This window comes from Pelobates fuscus, chromosome 1 (genome assembly GCF_036172605.1).
Source record: "Pelobates fuscus isolate aPelFus1 chromosome 1, aPelFus1.pri, whole genome shotgun sequence".
In the NCBI taxonomy this organism is placed as follows: Eukaryota; Metazoa; Chordata; class Amphibia; order Anura; family Pelobatidae; genus Pelobates; species Pelobates fuscus.
The window spans coordinates 320,916,637-320,940,324 of record NC_086317.1 but is presented as its reverse complement, the minus strand read 5'-3'; positions in this window follow the sequence as shown (position 1 = coordinate 320,940,324).

Sequence of the window (23,688 nt, the reverse complement as noted above, 5' to 3'; positions counted from 1 at the left end):
TTTTGTGTGTCCAAAAAAAGCTGTTTAATTTAACAAATCCTCCCCCAAAAAGTTTGAACTTTGCAATTTTGACTTTGCGGACAGTTATTTAGTAGGTGTTAAATTTTTGTGTATACACTCTTCTAGAAGATGACACTGCACAGTCATCAAATTGTGCAGATTTGTTGGAATTTTCTTTATTTTAAAACCTGCTTATTATTGAGATAGGCATACTTTCTTTATAGAAACTTACGTTCAACATAAACAATTTGCAACAAAAAAAAAAAAAATTGTACTCTATAGTATGCAGTAAAATAAATTCACCCCATCTAAAATGTACATTCTGTTAGACAGGTTAAACAACAGGGACATGGCAGATATAGTAACTATTATATAAGTACCTTGCTACTTGCTATAGGTAAGGTTAGAGTGAGTATTGGCAGTTGTAGCAAGGCTTACTAATGGAAGGGCAATAGGGGAGGTTGCATACCACACCTGTCAAAATAGCAAATCACTCTTTTTTTTTTAATTCTTACTTTTATTTAAGGCATATGAGATGGGGTACAGAAGGTAGAGCAGGGGAAACGTATGCATAGGTACATCATGGGATCAATACATCGATAGCATTTATGCAACACATTTCTGGGATTTAGATGCCTCATTTTTAAATTTTGTTGTTTAACGAGAGTGAAACCACAGTATATTTAGATTAACTAGGGCATCATAGCCCAGTGATGGTAACATGAAGTAAACTTATATCACATGCAGAGCTATACCGTTGATTTGTCGTTGCCTTACTGCTGCTCTTTTCATGACCGCTTAATTCGAGTATAAGTAAAATGCTAGGTATAGAAGTAGACCAGTGTGTGTAGACTATATAGCGGGCTATAGAGTTGGTAGTCATAGCATGCTAATACATATGGCATAGGTAAAATTAAAGAGCATGAGTATTTTCGGCATACATAGCATTTCAAGCATAGCGGGTAATAACGAAACTAAACATGCTATATAGTTGAGTCTGAGCATTAGGAGTAAAACATATGAGGATCAGGCAAAAAATACAGCATGCTATCAAAATACAACTGGCTGTTACTACACACTGTTAAATTAAGCACAGCTTTAAAGGGTTTGGGGGCATGTGTAAGGGGACACGCTTGCATGTATGCTTGAGTGAGTGAGCGTAAGACTTTAGCAATAGTTATTATTTGTAGTTGTAGTTGTACCTCCGTGGACCTAGTGTAAATAGGTTTAGACATGTGTAACCTCGGCTACCAGAACATGGATTGTTCCAACCTTGGGTTCGTCAGAGATTGGCAGAGTCGCTAGTTGGTGTAACAGAATGTGGGTATAGGTGACATAATAAGTGTCGCAGTGCTTGCTGGGTTAACATTGGTTGTCTTGCTTTATGTGTGACAGGTGTGTATGCGAAAGCTCGTCTGGCCTAAGAGGCTTGGCGGTCAGTTAGGTCGAGTTATATGTGGCAAGTAAAAGGGGTCTAACAATATCTAAAGGAGCATGTGCATAAATTTGCAAGCCTGCATCAACAGTTGGGTTATCAGAGCTTTTGTCTCATCGTGTATGTGTCCATATAGCGTCCATTCAGGAGTGTTGCGTCGGCTGCCTGTGTGTTGCGTCCTCCAGCGGGGATCTGTGGCGGTGGCGCCGGGTAAGCACAGGTGTTGGCTAACATCCAGGAGCAGGCCAGCTCTTCCCTCCAGCTCCGGGCCAGCGACAAGGCCGGCATTGTATTCCCACGGACTCGGGAACTGCTAGAGACCGGGTCCTTCCCTGGTGGGACAGGTCTGGGGGCCTTGAGGTGTTTACCCCGCTCACGGCGGGCAGGCCTCCACCTGCGTGGGAGATGCACTGGGGTCATGCCCACGGTGGCCTTTGGCCCGGATGGGCTAATGCGGTGAGTGACAGGCTTTTTATTCTTAATAGTGCCCGAGGGCTGTCCAGTCCCCCTCCGGGTGTCGCCCCTCTGTTTGCTTTCAGTGCTTCTGTGCTCTCGCTGCTGTACCTGCGCGGCAGCGTACCTCGCCTCGATCTGTGCCCAGAAGTTGTTGAACAGGTTGTTCAGGCGAGTATTCAGAGGCTCGGTGGCGTCGTATCGGTGCCCCGTAGGCGCGCTTACTTTGCTGGGTTGTGTTTCCGCCATGTCATAATGGCACGCGGCCTGCTGGCTTTGTGAGTGGCTGGGAGCCGTGTCAGTTCTCGGAGACCACAGAGGTATGAGAGTCGGTGTTATTTGGACCGGGATAACCCCCGCCGGTCCTGTGGGGGGGAAGCCATAAGTTGCGGAGGCTGTTTGTTTTGATGGGCTGGGAGAGCGGCCGTCTCTACCCTGCCCTGCGTGTTGTAGGCCCCAAGCCTCGGGTCAAGCTTTCCAGCGGGCATATCAGGCATGTAAGGTATCCCCCTGTTCCCCTGCTTCTGTACAACAAGGTGGGGTAAGCTGGGGGTCAATCCAAGGCGATGTGCCCCTGTTTTCCGTCGAGTATTAGGCCCAGGCTCGGGAGCTCACAGACAGCGTGTCTGCTCAGCTCCACGGTCAGGCTCCTCCCCCAGCAAATCACTCTTTAAACTATTAATTTAAGCACCATGACCACTTTGGTTATTTAAAGTAGTCGTAGTCATGATGCTTTGGAGACTCAATGTGCAGCTTTTCATTATGAAATGGAGCATATATATAAATATAGCCCCTTGCTGTTAGAGGTGTAACTCCAGCTCCAACTGAGTCATTAAGATGTCATAAGTTACCCCAAAACAAGAGTTATTGGCTGTCTAATGTCCATTCTATCTATATTGAATGTATGTTATCAGCATCTGGCTACAGGTGACCAATGGTGGTATGGCCTTCTCGTTTATTCTGCCCAAGTCCTGCCCTTAACCCATCATCTGGGATGTCCTTCCCCATTTAGCGAGGAGTAGTGCTGTTACTGGAGAAGTAGCAGGCTGCAGGGCGAATTTGACCTCTGCACCTGAACAGAGGTAAGTTTTAGCTATTTTCTTTTTTTTCTTTTTTTCTTTTTGGGTGTGTACCAGTATAGTAAGTGTTACTCTGAGCAAAACAGTGTTTTAGAAAAAAGAGATCCACACACAAAGATAGTATGTGCTCAATTTTAATTGAAAAAAAATTATTTAAATGGATTTCACTAATTAAAAACATCAAATAAATTGTGTTTCTCATATAAATGCAAAGACAATGTGGAGTATAGATAAACAGACAGTGCTGAAAACATAAATTGGGCGTAGAAATAAACCTGCACTTAAATATGGTATGTATTAAATATGGAATGTATTAAAATAAAAAATTAGCATGGAGGCTTGCAAATTAGGCAAATTAGGTAAACCACATTATGTACTGCTAATGCAAAATGCTTTGTGTGGGACAGCCAAAATGTAAGCATGAATAGCTGGTACTCAAATCCCAGTCATGCACACTTTTTAATTTAACACATAAATATATATATATGCGTCTGACTTCCTCCACTATAAATTTATGCAGGTAGTATCACAGGTTTTTGTTGGTTGGTGGGTCAGTCCTACTTGGTAAACATGGCTACAGAACGCCAGATAAGTTGCTCAGGAAAGTGTTTCTAAATAGTGGTATGGTATCCGGACTCTCTATAAAAGAACTGCAGCAAGTGGCTGTAAACCAGCACAACACAGCATAGAGAAGGATGCAGTGCTTCAACAGCTACACGTGTGCACCCGGGGTCCTTCAAAGGCCTGGAAAACAAAACAAAACAGGGTTTTATTACAAATGGCATACATAGAAACATAGAAACATAGAATGTGACGGCAGATAAGAACCATTCGGCCCATCCAGTCTGCCCAATTTTCTAAATACTTGCATTAGTCCCTGGCCTTATCTTATAGTTAGGATAGCCTTATGCCTATCCCATGCATGCTTAAACTACTTTACTGTGTTAACCTCTACCACTTCAGCTGGAATAATCACTATAAAGGTTATTCTTTAATGTTTGAATTAAAAATTTAATGAAAAAGAGCTAACTTTTGTGGTATTTTCAGATATGGTGATAGGTCAGCTACGTATAAGTTAAAGGGACACTCCAAATATCTAAAACACTTAAGCTTATGAAGAGTGTATTCTCCTTTTAGTTTTACAAAAAGTAAAATTCAGTAGAAATAAGGAGTTTTATAAATTAACCTTATTACACCCCTGGCTGTTAATTAAAACATTTTTCAAAGTTTTGCTTATAAACATTTACAGCCAGTGCAACTAAAAACAATTGGCTCACAATATATTAACTTATTAGTTCTGGTTTTAGGACAAATATTGGAAGTTGGGGAATTATGGTGTTAAAGTTAAACATTTGCAATATTTGGTCTGCTAATGGTGCAGTTTTAATATTAGTTACATAATCCAAAACCACTATACAATTAATATTTTATTTTCATGGAGAATTTCACTTCTTTAAAAAAATTTACAGATTACAGATTTTTATTCCACTACTGCCGTCAAATACAGCAATACTCCTTGGTGGACCATTGTCAATGTTTTAAAAACTTTAAGGGACAAGCTATATACATGCAGTTTCAGTTTTCAAATTCCCAATTTTAACTTATTGATTTATTGAACCCATAACACCAGTTCTTAGCTGTATTTGTGCCCCTCATTATAGCATACTGTATCAGAGTTTGTCCTATACCAGAGTACGCCCCAGTTTCCTGGAGGGGGCTGATGGCTCACCTCCTGCCCAGTGATTATGGCCCTGGGAATATTGCCCTTTAAAGACAGTATTTGGGAATGATGGATTTTTATTATGCGGCTACTGGCCCTTTAAGCACAGTGTATGGACTTCTATTAGACTGTGTACATATTGTGTATAGGGAGGTGTACCCGTCCCCAGTTTCCTGTCCCATTGTTCTCCAGCAGGGCCTTGTCCCAGGCACACTGCCAGACTAGTTAGAACTGGTTTGGGCTGGAAAGTTTGAGCTGGAGAGCCATGCTTCAGTGGAACTAAAGAGAAATCCACCTAACTTTTAAACCCCATAACTCCCAAACCCCTGGCCCGATCTGGGTGATTTTTGAATATGTTATTCACCCAGATCAGGGCTATCAGATGTGTGGGTTGTACCTTGTACTTAATTGGTTAATGTACTAATCATTGTGGGTGGCTCCCTTGCACAGGAGCATTGCATAAAAGCAGGGGTTGTGTGATTAAAAGTTAGTTAAGTTCTACTCCTGATACTGTGTGTCGTCCAGCGATTGGGAAAGGTGATGGGATACTATGGGACTTTATTGCTGTTTGTGCTGGATATTCTCTTGGATTTATTACTTGTTGTGGATCCAGATCCACAGAGGAGCAAGTACCCAGATCCCCAACGGCAGTGTGAAGAGCAGGGAGTGGAGAGCATCGTCTCCCCTCCCCAGCGGGCAGTGTACCTTGCAGGGAGCGGAGAGTAGCGTCCTCCCTCCCCAGCGGCAGGGTGAGCTACAGGGATGCTGGGCAGTCAGCCCAGATCCCCAGTGGCAGTGTGAAGTGCAAGGAGAGGAGAGTAGCGTCCTCCCTCCCCAGTGGCAGGGTGAGCTACAGGGATGCTGGGCAGTCGGTTCAGATCCCCAGTGGCAGGGTGAAGAGCAGGGAGTGGAGAGCATCGTCTCCCCTCCCCAGCGACAGTGTACCTTGCAGGGAGCGGAGAGTAGCGTCCTCCCTCCCCAGCGGCAGGGTGAGCTACAGGGATGCTGGGCAGTCAGCCCAGATCCCCAGTGGCAGTGTGAAGTGCAAGGAGAGGAGAGTAGCGTCCTCCCTCCCCAGCGGCAGGGTGAGCTACAGGGATGCTGGGCAGTCAGCTCAGATCCCCAGCGGTAGTGTGAAGAACAGCGAGAGGAGAGTAGCGTCCTCCCTCCCCAGCGGCAGGGTGAGCTACAGGGATGCAGGGCAGTCGGCCCAGATCCCCAGCGGCAGTGTACCTTGCAGGGAGAGGAGAGTAGCGTCCTCCCTCCCCAGCGGCAGGGTGAGCTACAGGGATGCTGGGCAGTCGGCCCAGATCCCCAGCGGCAGTGTGTTTCATTGGGGGTAGAGAGCAGCATCCTCCCTCCCCAGCAGCAGCATAGCCCACCAAGGGGAGACAGTAAGCCCCACAACAGTGCAGATGGGACCGTAGTCTCTGCACCTACACCACCAAGGATAAGGACAGTCTGTCCTGTTTCCCAACAGCAAGACCGTTTAGCCAAAGGGGAGACAGTCTGTTTCCCCCTCCAGCAGCCAAGTGTGATGTTGGGAGAAGTGACAGGCGGTCTCTCTCCCCAGTGGCAGAGTGCCTTACAGGGAGGGGAGACAACTGGTTTCCCTCTCCAGCGGCTGAGCATGTCATTGGAAGGGGAGACGGCTGGTTCCCCTTCCCAACAGTAGAACAATTTATTGGAAGGGGAGACAGTCGGTCCCCCCCCCTACAACAAAGGAGAGCGTTGCAGGAAGAAGAGCTGGCATCTGGGCAGAAAGCCAGCGGCTTCTGCCCTCTCTTCCCTTCTGCCTTAGAACCTGATGGCGCACCATCTACATCAAGGGCACCAAGGACCACAGAGCTAAGTTTCGCTGGCCTTGACCCACCAGGTCTAAAGGAGGGGAACTGCATCCGCCATCCCCAGCAACAGTTTTGTCCAACCAGGGGAGAAGGCGCCCTGGTTACTTTGCTACCAGACTATGGATTTACAACTGGGCACATGTGGCAGGAGGACACCGGGACAGCTACACCGGGTAAGAAAGGCCGACCGACTATCAGCACCCCAGACCGATTGGAGGTCTGGAGTCTGGATAGTCTTTTTGGTAAAGGGAAGAAATGTAGCGGACTGGGTCCTATACCAGAGTACGCCCCAGTTTCCTGGAGGGGGCTGATGGCTCACCTCCTGCCCAGTTATTATGGCCCTGGGGGTATTGCCCTTTAAAGACAGTATTTGGGCATGATGGATTTTTATTATGCGGCTACTGGCCCTTTAAGCACAGTGTATGGACTTCTATTAGACTGTGTATAGATTGTGTATAGGAAGGTGTACCCCTCCCCTGTTTCCTGTCCCATTGTTCTCCAGCAGGGCGTTGTCCCAGGCACACTGCCAGACTAGTTGGAAAGGGTTTGGGCTGGGAAGTTTGGGCTGGAGAGCCATGCTTCAGTGGAACTAAAGGGAAACCCACCTAACTTTTAAACCCCATAACTCCCGAACCCCTGGCCCGATCTGGGATTTTTGAATATGTTATTCACCCAGATCAGGGTTATCAGGGGATAACACATTTAGGCATGTACCCTATGTATTTGGGGTACATCTAGAAGTTGCAGAAAAATATGTACATTTTAATTATGTTAACAGATAAGCTGATGGAAGGAGATGTGTGGGTTGTACCTTGTACTTTATTGGTTAATGTACTAATTATTATGGGTGGCTCCCTTGCACGGTAGAATTGCATAAAAGCAGGGGTTGTGTGATTAAAAGTTAGTTAAGTTCTACTCCTGATACTGTGTGTCGTCCAGTGATTGGGAAAGGTGATGGGATACTATGGGACTTTATTGCTGATTGTGCTGGATATTCTCTTGGATTTATTACTTGTTCCTGCATCCTCTGGATATATTGGTGGAGTTAAGCTGTGAGAAATCAGCTCTCCGCTACACATACCATATGTTGACAGCTTGGTTATTTAATACAGTGAGTTTTTAAATATTTCACCTGGCCATTTAATCAATTTGGTTTTGTAGGTAAGGTGAATGTAACAGGCCCTGTGTGTCCCATTGCTGTAAAGACCCCCAGGTTTATATTCTGCTACATCTCCTAGTATAGACATGGCCAACGGGTATGCTTTTGCCAAGTTATTGGAAACTCCATAGATTCAAATTACAGATGTAATTTTTGCATGCCTCATTGCTTCCTAAGGAAGCTGTTTGTTTAAGAAATACTACCTGTGTTAAGTAATACTACCTGTGTTATTACGTAATGCTACCTGTGTTATCATCATGACTAGTGTCAATCTCGAATGCTATTTTTAACCCTAACTAATCCTAGATCTAGTTAAACAATGCAAAGCCTAACCCTATCTAGACCCATCAATTCCTAATTCTAATTTTATAACATGACAGGAGGCTTCGTATTTGCTTAAGTCTCTCTTTACTAGAACTCCACAGCAGCACAGAAAACAACCAATCAGAAAAAAGTTAGGTACTATAAAACTCCCCTCCCCATGCATCATTTCCTCTTTCTTTGCTGCTCTGCATCAGTACAGGTCAGAGTACCACTGCCTCCTGCTAACATTAGTGGGAGCCTTTGGGATTTTAATTATATTTTCAGTGTTTCACCTATTTTTATTTGGGGACTTCTTTGTGTGTTTCAATTTATTCACCCCTGCCTATTGCTCTGGGTTTTGTGGGGAGTTGTCTTTATTTGTTCTCTCCTCATCTTCCTGGGATGTTTATCCTTCTCTGTCCCCTTTTATTTTGCCTTCTCTGTCCCCCTGGACCTCATTCCTCCGGTCGCGGGGTGCTCTGTTTTTTCTCACACCCGCCGGCCGGAGGCTTTACACGTGGCCGCCTGCCGCCGGCTTTACCCGCGGACCGCATGTCCGCAGGGGGAAGAGGGAGCATTACGCTGCCCCACTTGTGTTTACTTCTCCTCCGGTCGCGGTGTTCTGTTACCGCCGATCGGAGGCTTTACACGTGGCCGTCCGCTTACCGCGGACCGCATGCCCGCCGGGGGAGGAGGGAGCATTTCGCTGCCTCTCCCGTGGTTTGCTCCTCCTCCGGTCGCGGTATTATGATACCGCCGACCGGAGGTTTTTCCCGCGGACCTCATGCCCGTCGGGGGAGGAGGGAGCAATTCGCCGCCCCTCCTGTGGTTTGCTTCACCTCCGGTCGCGGTATTAGGATACCGCCGACCGGAGCCTCTACACGTGGCTGCCCACCTCGGCCGGCTCAATCCACGGACTGCATGTGTCCGCCGGGGGAGGGGAGGGCAATTGCTTCCGCTCGCCCCCCCGACCCCTCTCCTCACTGTCATGCCAGTTCTCTCATCTTCTCTGATTGCCAGCTCTCCTTTGTGTATATGTTCAGATTACTGCGTTTAGGTGACATGGGTTTTTTGGCATATTCTTCCTGAGATTGATGGGTGTTTGGCATATATACACAGTTTGCTGTAATTTGCTCTGTGGTTTTTTTGCTGACAGTGTATTTCTCAGATCGCTGTATGTTTTACTGACAGCGCATGTCTAGATTTTGTTTTTCTACCATGTATGTGCAGTTTTTGCTGTGTGTCTGACTGACGCTGTTTATCACAGATTTCGTTTTACTAACAGTGTGTAGGACAGATGTTTTGAGCTTTGCCGTCAGTGCACTTCACAGACTGCTGTGTTTTTCTGACAGTGTATTTCAGGATTTAGTCTTTTCTGACAGTGTATGTCGCAGTTGGCTGTGCGTTTTCACTGACAATGTATTTCTAGATTTCGTTTTCCTCACCGTGTATGTCACTGTTGCTGTGTGTTTGCTGTCTGTGCGAATCACAGATCAATGTGTGTTTTGCTGGCAGTGTCTTTCTCAGATAGCTGAGAGTTTTGCAGTCTGTACATATTGCTATTTTCTACACGTTTCACAGATTTCCGTGAGTTTCAAGGGTGTATGTACTCAGTTGTACAGGCTCTGTACAAGGTAGACAGTGCTAGTTAGCTCTCAGACTCATATGCTTCTGAGTAGGAATATGTTGGCGCTATATAAATGGCAATATGACAATAATATATTTGTCTGGTCCAGCTATGAGGTCTCAGATGGGACTGCTCTGGTATGAATTATCTGTCTATGGCATGTATATATGTATATCAGACCTGGCTCTGTCTCAAACTGGTATGGGAAACCAGTCTGCGCTGATGCGAGACAATTTTGTCAGGTTCTCGGGGAGTTAATTATCTGGCTATGGTTTAACCCTTCTCCTCCTGCAGGTGGTATGATGATGGTATTCTATAATCGCTAGAATTCCTACGGATCGGTGAGAGCATATGCTTACCTTTCACAGTTCAAGGACAGTTTCGCTCAGTGCACCTTGCACTCATGGCCATGATGGTCACTGGAATACTTCCGCCTATACCCAATACAGCTGGAATACCACTATTTCCCTGCTGGGCACTTGGGGGACCGCCAGTCCCGGTGCAGGTTATTCACACGGCATTACGCTGTCTAAAAGGGTTGGGGTCTAGGGATCCTACGTCACAGGACGCTCTGAGGATCTACTAAATTTAGGGGCCTCTATCCAACTCAGAGGTCCCCACTCTCACTCAGTACCCCTCGTAAGCGCTACGGAATTGGATGGCGCTATATAAATAACGTGTTATAATAATATAACAATAATACACGACCCAGGATTGGCCTGATATGTCTGTGCCCCATTGATTGGCCTGCTATGTCCGTGCCCCATTGATTGGCCTGCTATGTCTGTGCCCATAAGATTGGCCTGCTATGTCTGTGCCCATAAGATTGGCCTGCTATGTCTGTGCCCATAAGATTGGCCTGCTATGTCTGTGCCCATAAGAATGGCCTGCTATTGTCTGTGCCCATAAGAACGGCCTGCTGTTGTCTGTGCCCATAAGAACGGCCTGCTATTGTCTGTGCCCATAAGAACGGCCTGCTTTTGTCTGTGCCCATAAGAACGGCCTGCTTTTGTCTGTGCCCATAAGAATGGCCTGCTATTGTCTGTGCCCATAAGAACGGCCTGCTATTGTCTGTGCCCATAAGAACGGCCTGCTATTGTCTGTGCCCATAAGAACGGCCTGCTCCATAAGTATGGCCTACTATGTCGGTGCCTTTTGCTTGGCCAACTATTCTGTGTCCATTAGTTTGGCCTGTTGGGCCTGCTCTATCCCCTTTTGGCCGCAGGCCTGGGGGAATATCACTGAGGAGAAGCCAGTGTCCACCAGTGACATGGAAATGGGCGGGTGTCCGGACAAACACCACTGCCATACTACCCAAGAGGACACCAATATACGGCCATCTGAATATGGTAGGTAGGGTGAAGGCCCTAAACCTCAGACCTGAAGGGCAAGTTTTCTTATTAAGACCCCGGACACACTTCCGCGGTTGCGCCAGTCCGGCGACGGCACTTCTCCGAGGAGAACTTTGCACAGGCAAGGACCGGTACTCAGACACCTTCAGGAGAACGCGGTGTTTTCCTTGTCTTTATCAGCTAACTCCGTATCTGTCTCCCGGTGTCCATATAACTATCGGTAGTTATTCCTGCGTGAGGTTAGCTCCTGGCCCTGTTCAGTGGGGCTTACTTGTCTTGCCTTCTAGCTAAGATGGAATTTGCGTTCTACTCGCATCTACGTTTTTGTTGTCTTTTTCGTTTTTCGTGACTTCCTTTTCCTTTCGCTCGGGTCGTCGAGAGGCCTGACTTGGCCTCCTCCGACCTCCCGGGTGCTCGTGGATTGCGGAGAACGTCTCCAGCTTTCCTAGACTACCAACGGTTCGCCCGGACCCCGTGCGCGCGCACGGGATCCGGACGGTCAGTTGATAGTTTTTTCCATCGTTTTTCCCGTAGATTGCCCTCAGCCTTATGCTGATACTCGTATTTGGTGTACCCTTTAGTTGGTCACCCTGAGTCCCTAGGGACCCTAGCTTGGATCACAGGAGGGTGCGGCCCTCCATCTCTTCAATCCGAGAATATTTTATCTGCTGGAGCAGAGAGCGAACCCCTCTCAGATACGTTACCGGACACTGATTTGTTATTAGAGGGCGCAGCCCCCCCCTCAACCTCAGCCAGAGACTGAGCTGGATACAGGGGTCATGTTTGGAGGAAGCATTCTCATAGAGAGGAACGGTCACGGATGCTGACTCTACTGTTTGGTTATTTACGGGTGCGGCCCGCTCAGGCTATCAGCCGGACGTTAGCACGATATATGATCACATTAGTAGAGAGCGCGGCTCTCTCATGCACTCGACGCTCTACGGTGCCATCCATTTGTTCATCACACAGGCTTGTACCTGTGCAAGACACCGATGTCTACAGGGAGGGGCGTCCCTCCTGCATTCAAGTAGTTCTGACGTTCGTGCTACTGATTTCGATATAGAGGACTGCCTGGTCATGCAAGATATCCATAGGTAGACTGGTTCCCTCTAGTCTATCTCCTGTAATGGAGGGATATTCTCACCGTGGTATAACGAGGGGTGACTCCCACTTGTTTATACACATTCCTGGAGATGGTACGGCTATCGGATGGAACTCAGGTATTATGTGAGTGCAGGTTTGGGTATATTCTGCACCATAACAAGCAGAGGATTGCTTTCTGTTTTTGGATATCCGGACCATTGTGAACAACTGCTCAGACAGTTTCTCCCGTATTTAGGTAGCAGGAGATACGGGGACCTTCAGGGAGCAAACGGGCTCTACCTTGCTCGGGTAACAGGATTAAGGAGAGCCTATTACCCGCTCTGAAGGTAAAAAGCCGTACGTATGGTTCACAGGGTACGACCGGAAACCCCCGTTTGGTCTTGACCTCCCCGGTCCTCAGATCTTGGGATAAGATGGCAGGACTGCCCCGTCTCCTCGAAACGCATACCGGGTGATCAGGGTTCGGAGATGGAGGACCCTCCGTCTATTCTCTAGTTATCCCTCACGGGAGCCATCTTGTTGGATTCGCGCTACCCTACTTTTCAACTATCGTCGAGGAGACCTACGAGACCTTATGGTGGTACCTGGTATACCCGACTCTCACACAGACATCTTTCACTCTTGGACGAGGGCATTTCAGGATGAAAATCTGCGTTCCTGTTTGCACTTCCCATTCCTTTGAGCTTTTCTGGGATTCCCTATTCCCAGAATAGTCGACCACCGTTCCTCCACTCAAGTTCAGTTCGGAACCCTGAACGGACGTCTTCTGGAGCTCTTTCTCTACGGCGTCCGAAGTTTACACGGTCCGTTTGGACTATTGGAATCACTTTGTATACGGCTGGTCTGGCCACACTCTCATTGTGTGCGTTATGAATTTATGCTCGGATGAGTCACCCCACCGGGTAGGACAGGAAGGTACGAAGATCCTCCTCGGCTTCTATTGCGATTTTGGTGGTGGTCTCCGGGCATTCCTTGAGATTGGAGATCTCCCTGCAAGGCCGCATCGCCGAATGGCCCTGGCACGATCGGTGGAGCCGCCTTATGGGTCATGAGTTGAGACTTGGTGTCAGTTTTCTTCTCGCGACCCTAGGTCATAGAGCGGATTTTGAAGTTATACGACTACAGGAATGTGACTAATAGGTCAGCTTGCCAGCTCATGGACCGACTTCTAGGAAACAGTTTGCTACACCACGTACAATGGATTTACCGACGGAGGGTGCCTTTTTCCGTATTTGAGATGCCTTGTCGGTTGGCATCTTCTTTGACCCGTCGGCTGTCATTTATCGTATTGGAATGTCCAATTAGGATTACTCTGATATTTCCTGGTATAATTACCAGCGACACGAACAGAGTTGGATTGGTGAACTGAGCTTTCAAACAGCAAATACGAAGCCTCCTGTCATGTTATAAAATTGTAGATTATGCTAGCTTTAGTGTACCTATAATCTTAATTTTATTAATGACAGGAGGCGAGTATTTCCCACCCATTCTTGTCCCTCCCTTGTTTTATGTTATAGTTTAGATTATCAGGTAGGTATGCAACTCTGTTTGTTGTCTCTGCTACCTGTCGCTTGTTCCTTATGTCTGTTTTTTACATTAATAGGGTTGGGATATTTACATATTAGGTTAATTTGGTTGCTACATTGGATATCTTCATGTTTATTCGGAGTACATTTCATTGGATAATCAACCTGTTCGATTCTGTTTTTTTATCTCGTTTCAGTTTACAGTCCACCTACACTATCGAGTTTGACGGTTACACTTGGATGGTGGACATCGTTATATTCATCGTATCTAGGACTTCGTTTCTTCCCCATGATGTTCTCTGCCTTTTATTCTGTTTTGTCGCAGCTTGAAAGAGGAAATGATGCATGGGGAGGGGAGTTTTATAGTACCTAACTTTTTTCTGATTGGTTGTTTTCTGTGCTGCTGTGGAGTTCTAGTAAAGAGAGACTTAAGCAAATACTCGCCTCCTGTCATTAATAAAATTAAGATTATAGGTACACTAAAGCTAGCATAATCTACAATTCTAAGTCTGGCCTCCACCATCCCCGGGAGGAAATCAACAAGAGTCCATTTTGGAAAACTTTCCTTACCTAATTTAAGTTGGGTATTTCTGTATTTCTTAGTAACATAACCCATGAATAGGAAAGCAAATGCACACTTTAAGGGACACTATAGTCCCCAAAACATCTTTAGCTTAATGAAGCACGTTTTGTGAATAGATCACAGTTGTACTGTTTAATTCATTCCCATTTATGAGTTATATCACTTTTCGTTACTGTTTATTCAGGTCTAGCCACACCTCCCCTGGCTGTGACTGACTCAGCCAGCATGGTTTAAGTTGTAAAGTAAGTTCAATCAGATGTAACTTACTTTAAAAGTTTTATCGCCTGCTCTGTAATGTGAACTTTAATTACACACAGGAGGCTCCTGTGGGGTCTAGCAAGCTATTAACAGAGCAGATAAGAAATTCTAAATTAAACAGAATTTGCAATAAAGGAAGATTAAACATAAGATGACTCTACAGAAAGTGTTTAGGAAGGTTGTGTTAGTCATATACAGGGAGGTGTGCCTAGGACTGCATAAACAAAACTATGTATTGCCTAAATGGCAGAGAATTGAGCAGTGAGACTGCAGGGGCATGATCTATACACTGAAACTGCTTTAGGCTAAAGGTGTTTTTTTGTTGTTTTTTTCAATATAGTGTCCCTTTAACTTATACATGATTTAATAAGAAACTGTCTTTCACTTGCAAATGTGCCGTTTAGTATGGTAACACTACATTATGCAATGATGCATGACTTTACACAAATACAGTGTTCTGAATTCACAAAACTAAGGCTGTCTTACTCATATGTTTAAAAAATGTAACGAATAATGTATGAAAAAATTAATGCACAATCATTTTGGTGAAATGTATCCCTTTCATTACTTAATGTTGAATTTTTACATTTTAATTACATTTTAGCATAATCTTTGGTTTTGCTAATAAGCAACTGTTGTAGTAGTCTTTTAGCCTAGTGATATACCTACATACTAAGAGGAACTATAGGAGTTATGTGAAATAACTATTAAAACACACTTATTAATTATGGATAATAGCCTGTATTTGACATGACTTTTATAACAAAGCAATATGTTAGGATTTACAAAATTAATGGCACTCATATAACTGACCTCAAAAGGAAGAAAGGCTAGGTTGACCACACCAGGTATTAAACCCATGGAAGTTAAACTACAGTGGCTGCATTAGATATATAAAACAAATCTCTGCGGGTATATATTAGTTGGTAATTGTGAATTTTCCACAATTGTAGTGGTGATTGCTGCTGTAGTCATAGTAAACATGGACAATTATGTCTGGAAATGTTTTATCACTGATTTGCTACTACATCATTTCCTCTTGTTATTAATTTTACCACATCTCCTGTACATTGTACATGCTTGTTAATTCAACGTAGCGGTCTGGGGAAGCAAGTACCCACAACTTTTCAATAGTCATTAACTAAATTAGAAGGATTCAAGATAATATGACCACCACTCAGGATGAAAATTGTTATGTGCTAATTGTGTAAAGGGGTTGGAAATACATTTTCTTCTTTTGGGTTAAAGGAACACTCCATTGACCATAACTTCTATACTATAGTGGTTATGGTGCCAAGGATGCTCTATTGCCCATCAAATTTAAGTAGTCTACAGTTTAGGCACCCACACTACAATAACTTCTGCAGGAAATGCCAAGTGTTTTCACTGAGCTAGGCCTGGCCCAATACAGGACCACACTCCTTGTGTGAGAGTGCTCAGCTGATGTTCTCAGCCAATGAGAGCAGCCCAACATGGTTCTGTTTAGCTCAGTGGGGTTACCAAATTCTTCTGATAGAATCTGAAAGCAAAGATGTGGCTGCTTGCACCCAGGAGCACCTATGTATGTTGTCATTTTTTATTTCACTACTTACTTATGAAGGGTGTCAGGGCATTTCTGGCACTATTACCATGACAGTGACAGAGATTATGCTGTTTAGAGTGTTCGTTTAAATGTGTATGTAGCATACATACTCTAAATTGACTTTAGTGTCTTACTGTTGGACCCACAAATAAACTAATACTTTTAGTGTGTTCATTACTTATTTACAAATTACATATCCAATTACTTTTCACAGACTGTCCTGCAACTTCATAAAATGGCCAAAATATAATATTTGCATTTAACCTCTTCGTTATTAACACTTATTCATATTGTTGTTTTTTGGGGGGAAATCACATACCAATACGAATATTTAACCTTCATTCCTATACCTAAACCAGAAAAAAAAAAATCAATGTGCTGTACAACAACAATCTGGAATGTGTGACCCACTATCTGAGTGTGTTGCTAATCAAACATGGTATTTATATTTATTATGTGTGATTTGCCAGATTCCCATTATCCCCATATATGCTTCTTTCCACCCAAATAAACTGAATGGTCAGGAGGAAAAAAATCATATCATGATCCTATAGCTCCGATGTGTTTTGTGAATGTGCGTTCACATCAGGGAGAATAAATGAACATTGCTAAACCAATTGAAATGCCTAATCAAAGAATTTAGATGAAAAAACCCTAAAGGTTATATTTATTGTAAATTAGTAGATTCCCAGCTTATTTTTTTTTCACTTTCAAACACAAAATTATAAATATATTTCATTTCATTTTGCCAGGTTACTTGAATCCTGTTAAAAAGATCATGACTGGGTGTTTTTGTGACTTCTTTGATAAGTTATCGATAGATCGTTCCTTGAAGGAATTTTGGTCGTCCATAACTGTTTCGAGTTTCCTCCATGTAGATATAATGTCTCTCACTGTAGTTCTGTGGAATCTTAGAACATGTATTTCTTCTACAATTTTATTTTCATTGCTGCATAACGTTCCTTTTGTTGAGACCTTGTAGTCTACTTCACAGTGATAGTAAAATCCTTGCCTGTTCTGACTGAATGCAATGTTTTATAACAATTAGTGGGTTGATTATGTAACTAAGGGAGCAATTATTTTTCACACAATTATTGTTTGATAAAAAAATAAAAAAAATTTAAATACGTTTAGTGTTTTGGGGTATAGACTGGGGCTCTCTTATCTTAGAAAAAAGTGCATCAAAGTATTCAGTGTAACTCATATGTAAAATAGATGAATTCTAAGTACTTTTTTCTTTATACTGTATATGCAAGCATAGTTAGATTTTCATTTACTTTAATATCATACTATATGTATTCATTCTTTGCAAAATGTTTGTTGACATGTTCTCATTAAATTTAGCACATTCAGGGCTAAACTATGATTTTATTAATGACACGGAGGCCCTATTAGGCTTTCTCTTTCTTTAATATATTCCTCATCAGCAAAGAGGTAACAGGGGAGCCAATCCGGATATAGGAACAGTCTATAAAGTGCCTTGAACTAGCCTCCAACTTCCTCTTCTTTGCCTTCAAGACCGAAGACCAGATAACTCGAAACCATCAACATCAGGAAAACAGTCGCCAATAAAGGAAAATTGTCAGAAAATCAGGCTGTGAAAAAATAGAAATAAATAGTAAAATCCAAACTCCGGATCTATATGAAATTCAATAGGAATACCATTGCCTATGCATATTTGAGAAAGAACCACATTGTTATATATAGATAAAACATGATGATATCCCATAAGACAAAAACCAACCAACTACTACTTACCGTGTGGAGAGACTCCGACCCTAACCAATCAGATAAGTTCTGAAACCCACCGGGTGGGTGGGGGGAATAATACTCGCTTCCGTGTCATTAATAAAATCATGACTTTACATCATGTTAATAGTAAAATCTTGGAATTGTATTAATGACACGGAGGCTCCTATTATGCTAGTTCAAAGCTGAGCCACACCTGAGAATAAAAATTGCCAATTGGACGGAAATAAAAATCACGGAAGGTTGATTCGTGAGATCAATCCGCCGCTTTCAATATATTGTCCAAGCATTAGCCAATCCTAGAAGCTTTGGACACCATGGCCCATCTCACAGAATGAGCAGAGAATAGAAACTGGATCCAATGACCATCACACGCACCAGTAACCCACATGAGCCATGCGGAACGGTAGGCAGCTCTAGTCCCAGGCACTGTCCAAGAGTTGTGCAGTTGCTTGTAGAACATCTGTGATTGACCAGGGACTCTGGAAATCAACCATGCTGTGAATTGGAGAAGGCCCTGATCTATCCGGATCCAAGAGTAGGTCTGGCCTCATCGCTATTAGACGTGGGAAATCAAACAATGTCTTCAGAAGTTGAGGGAACCAAGGTTGAGCTTATCACAGTGGAACCACAATCACTAGCGAGCAGTCCTGTCTGCACAGGTATGACAACGTCCGAGAAATCAGGTTGAACAGAGGAAAGGTATAGTGATGAGCAAGCGGCCACTTCTGTAGGAAGGCATCCACTTCCAGTGCTGTTGGGTCCGGTCGCCAACTGAAGTATCGGGGCAGTTGGGAGTTCAGTCTGCACATGAAAAGATCCAGATCCAGGGGACCCCACAACTGATCCTACCGCTGGAAGGTCGACCTGAGCAGATGCAAGTCGACTGAATCCCGCAGGTATCTGGGATTCCAAACCTCTCACGCATTGTCCAGTCCTGGGATGTGTTCGGCCGTCACCGACACCTTATTGCGGATGCAGCCGTGCAAACTAGCATCTGATTCGATTACTATATACAGAGCAGTGCCGAATATTGCTCAACCGTTCCACGCTTCCATGGAGTCCAGCCACTATACCAATTCCTCTTGTGATTGCATGTCCAGACACAGCTCGGCCTCCTATTACTGACACGACTGGAGGTGAGACCCTTTCAGTCATTGTAACGCCCAGTAATGCAATGGACCTGGAAAAATAGCCTGGATCAACATGGCCAGCAGACCAACTACGAGTGCTAATTGCCTGATAGAGAGGGAAGAAGCCCAGAGCGTGTGTTTTATCTCCTTCTTGATTGCCTTCAACCTCTGGAATGAACAGAAATTGGGAGACCGAGTCAACCTTGAATCCCAGAAATTCTATCTTCTGCACGAGGTTCTCCATGGATTTCTCCCAATTTATGAGGAACCCCAAATTCTCGAGAAGGTGTACCGTTCATTGTAAATGAAGTAGGAGTTGATCGGGCAAAGAGGACATGATCAGGATGTCGTCTAGGTAGATTATCATCCTAATGCCTCGAGGAACGCTACAACTGGCTTCATTATCTTCGTGAAGCACCAGGGGGCCAAGGACAGGCCGAAGGGCAGACAGGTAAATCTCCATCGTTGCCCACCCCACGTGAAGTGCAACAAGTCCCAATGTTCCTCTGCCATGGGTACAGTCAGATAAGCATCCTTGAGGTCCAGTTTGACCATCCAATCTCCCGGACGGAGAAGATCCCTGAGGCAGTGAATTCCTTCCATTTTGAAATGTTGATAACGGAGGAAGGGGTTGAGGTGTCTGAGGTTTAGAACCGGCCATACTCTTCCCCCCTTCTTGGCCACTAGGAACAAATTGCTTGTGAAACCTGGGGTGTCCTATGGGAATTCCTGGATTGACTGTTTTGAGTGAAGTTCCGAAATCTCTGTGGAGATAAGATGGGCCTGTTCATCTGGCAGGACCAGTTCCCGGGGGCTTCAAGCCTGGAAAGGGGGAGGCAACAGATCGAGGCGAAAAACCCTGACAGTACTTAACAACCAAACATCTGTGTTAATCATGCCCCACGTAGTTAAAAATAAAGCCAGTCTGCCCCCTACATTTAAAAGGGAAAACTGGGATTTTACACAGTTACCGTATGGACGTCTGTGGGAGGGTTGTCCTTCACCTCCACGACTCTGCCATGGTCTTCCTCAAGATGGGAAGAAAGGTGTTGGTTTAAACTCTGGGTAGGATCTGTGGGTCTGCGAAGGACCTCTAGCTCCACGCCTGGGCAGACGGCTCCTATACCTCCTGGGGGTCCACCTCTGGCATCTTACACACCGTGTCTGGCACAGATGGTTGGGGGCATTCGGCACTCAGTTAGCTTGCTCCTCTTTGGAGAGTGGGGTGCGCATTCTCAGGGCCAAGTACTGAGCAATATGCTCTGCTGGGTCCCACTGTGCCAGGCGAGGGTGGTGTAGGTCATCTGGGTCAAACAGGGGGTAACCTGTCCCCCCCCCCCAGTGGCAACATAGAGGGATTGGAACCCACTGCAGCATCAAGTTCTCTTCCTCATAGGAGGCATAATCGGGATTGTCCGACCCCATCTCCCCACTCTGGTCGGAATCTGACCCATCATCATTTCAGGCACGCACCCGTTTCCATTTTCTAGATGAGTTTGCCCAGCCAGGGGCTCTTTAGCGCAGTAAAGTGCCATCTTGGACAGTCGGGGCAGGTGCAACCTGCGTCAGTGGTGAAAGGGAAATATGTTTGGACTTAGTACGTGCCTTACGGCCCACATGTGCTGGCAATTCAGGTTGGGAGGCGAGCAAAAGTGGCGTTACTTGGAGCTGCAGAAACACTTGCATCAAAGTTTGGGAAAGGGAAGAATCGCTGAGGCCAGGGCCCTCTGAGTAGACCCGGCGATAGTGGAGTCCAGGAGGGCCTGGAACTCCTGAGATGGTGTGTGGCCAACATCCCCCACAGTAGAGGGTAGCAGAGAGTCCATGTGGGGATAATTGGGGCTGTCAGCCCCCTCACCCTGAGCCTGCATACCAATGAGTTGGGAGAAAAACTGTAAGGGAAAAAAACAGTCCCCAGGAAGTAGCCCCAAACAACAGAATGCTAAACCCAGGGAGGATGGGCTGGCATGGACTAAAATAGGGGGGGAAGAAAATAAATCCTACCTACCAGTACTAACTACAGGGGTTGACTAACCCCAGCCAACAAACATCTGCAGAAAAACTAAAAGTGCCGATACCGGGTGAAAGGAGCCGTGCCGCCTGAAAGCATCCAGCCACTAGGTCAAACGTCATGTTAATAGTTAAATCTTGGAATTTTTACTCCATCAGGCTTATTAAATATCCAAATTACAATTTTGAGCTAATGTATGTATATTCCCCAGATTTTGCAATTTGAGATATTTTTCCAACCTTAATTCATAACTAGTATTGTACATTCACCTTGTTATTTAAAACCTTTAGATATTGGTATTTGCATTCATAATCACATACATTGGCTATAAATAATAAAATTAAAAAAAAATCAAATTTTTAACTACGTTGCTTATTCAAGTGCAGCTCCTGAAAACACCCCTGGTTTATAAATTAGATATCAACGTCTCTTAATTGCTGCATGCGCAAAACATTGTAGTGTCAATAACATTATCTGTATTCTTCCATCAATTGTTCTACTTTTAATATGTAGCGCTAAATTAATTAGAATAAATATAGTAGTACTACTTTAGCAGATATAATTATACAAAAATTTACTTTTTTTTTTTTCAATCAGCAAAAATACGGGTTCTTAAAGTTTACAAGCCAAGCAGCTGTGTAAAAGAAATGGCTCTAATCTCTATCCCTCGTATGTTCAGACAGATGAAAGTAATTTTGTGCTCAACTGTCTATAAGTAATTAGGCCAGGATGTAAAGGGCCTTTATGTATCAGTTCAGAAAGAGCTATACTCTTAGCATGCAGAATAATTATGAGCAATCTTCTTCATCTGTAAGGTATACCTTATGCATTTTACATGAGTCTCTATTATTAACATAACCTGACTATCAAAGCTTCATTGAATCTGGCATTTTCTTGTTTCATGTAACTGACTGAAATTCCCCAGAAATGTAATAATTTGGAAATGGTGATGCTGATGATTTGTTTCAGCTGTAATTTGTGTTATTTTTTCTTCTTTCTTTTACTTTGTTGTTTCCCTGGTAAAGACTTAAACCAGCAGGGCTCTGCTACACACAAGTGAATATTTTTTTTTTTTTTAACTATTTGGTGTATATTAGAGTTTGAGTGTAAATGTTCCCAGCTTCAGCAGACTAGTATTTGACTTCCTTAATTAGGAATTTCAATTTTTTGAATTCTTTCTCTCTTGCCATTGTTTTCAACATGTTTATCAAATACCTTTTATGCTATATTAATTAAAAAGAAAATAAGCATTTGAAAACAACACATTAAATATGAGTGTGTTTATTGAAAAAGCTGTGAAATGTATATTAAATACAATATTGTATTTTATATTACAATTTACCATTATATAAACCAACAAAATGAATTGCTGGTTTCAAGGTGTAATGGGGGTTTAATATTGGTTTTAGTGGTTTTAATAAGGAAATATAAATATATATATATATTTAATATGTATTGATACTTTGTATTTCCTTATTAAAACCTTATTATAACTATATATAGTAGGGATGTAGATGTACAATGGATAGCGCTCAGTTAGTTTTTTTTTTTATTTTTTTTAATAAAACAACTTTTATTCTAAGAAAATCAACATTTCAGATTCCTTACAAATCTTTTATCAGTATAAATTTGTAAGGAATCTGAAACTTAGATTTACAGTTAAATTTTATATTTTAAAAAACAAAATAGAGTGCAATCCATCTAATTTTGCCGGATTACACACCAGATCTAAGATTGTATATTTGTGTATACTAGTGTGTACAGAATGTTTGTCTTTTGTGTGTGTGTGTGTATATATATATATATATATATTATATATTTTTGTATTTTTTTTTGTCTTTACCAAAAATAAATATATTACAGGGCACAAAACTTCTACATGCCAGGAGTAGCCCTGGTAAGTAGAAATTATTTTCTGCAACCCAACACATTACTTAATCCTTAAATTAGTTACAAACACTTTCCTGAAATAGTAATTAAATGAATAAATAAATAAACTGTATATAAAAAAAATGACTTGTTTAATTATTTCAAGAAATTGCCACACTTATGCAGTACTGCATCCTAAACAATATTATTGGAGCATATGCACTCAAATATGCCATATGCCTGGTATGCATGATAAATACCAAGCATTTACCAGTTTAACAGATTTATTAAGCACTCTCAGGTACTAAACAAATGCTATTATTGAAAATATATATATAATTTATTAAAATCATGTATGTTTTCAGGTCATCTATTTTGGCCTTGAATGTAAAAATATGAAATAACTTTGCATTCTTGACATTTTACATTGAATGAAAAAACAAAACAAGAAGGAAAAAAGACAAAACAAACTATTAATGATATATGCACGTTCAGCCTAGCATGCTCAAATATAACACACTTCTGTCTAAAAAAAAAATGCAGCTTTAGAATTAATCTAAATTGTATGCTGTCTAGGAGGTGGGAAGCTGATTGGCTGGAATGTGTCTGCTGAGTGTGAGGTACAGGGTCAAAGTTTACTCAATGATGACGAATAGGGGGCGGACCGAACATCGCATATGTGAACAAGCTATGTTTGCCAGGAACTATTCGCCAGCAAACCGTTTGGGACATCACTAGAGACCACCCTTTAACGTATTCAGCACTGCCCCCAAGCACTTTGCTTTTATTGATTATTTGTTTGACAATATTATTATCAAATTCTATGAATAACTTGAAACTGAATCCTCAAACAATTCTTGATCTAAACAAAAAAAATGTACATTGGCCCTTTTAACAA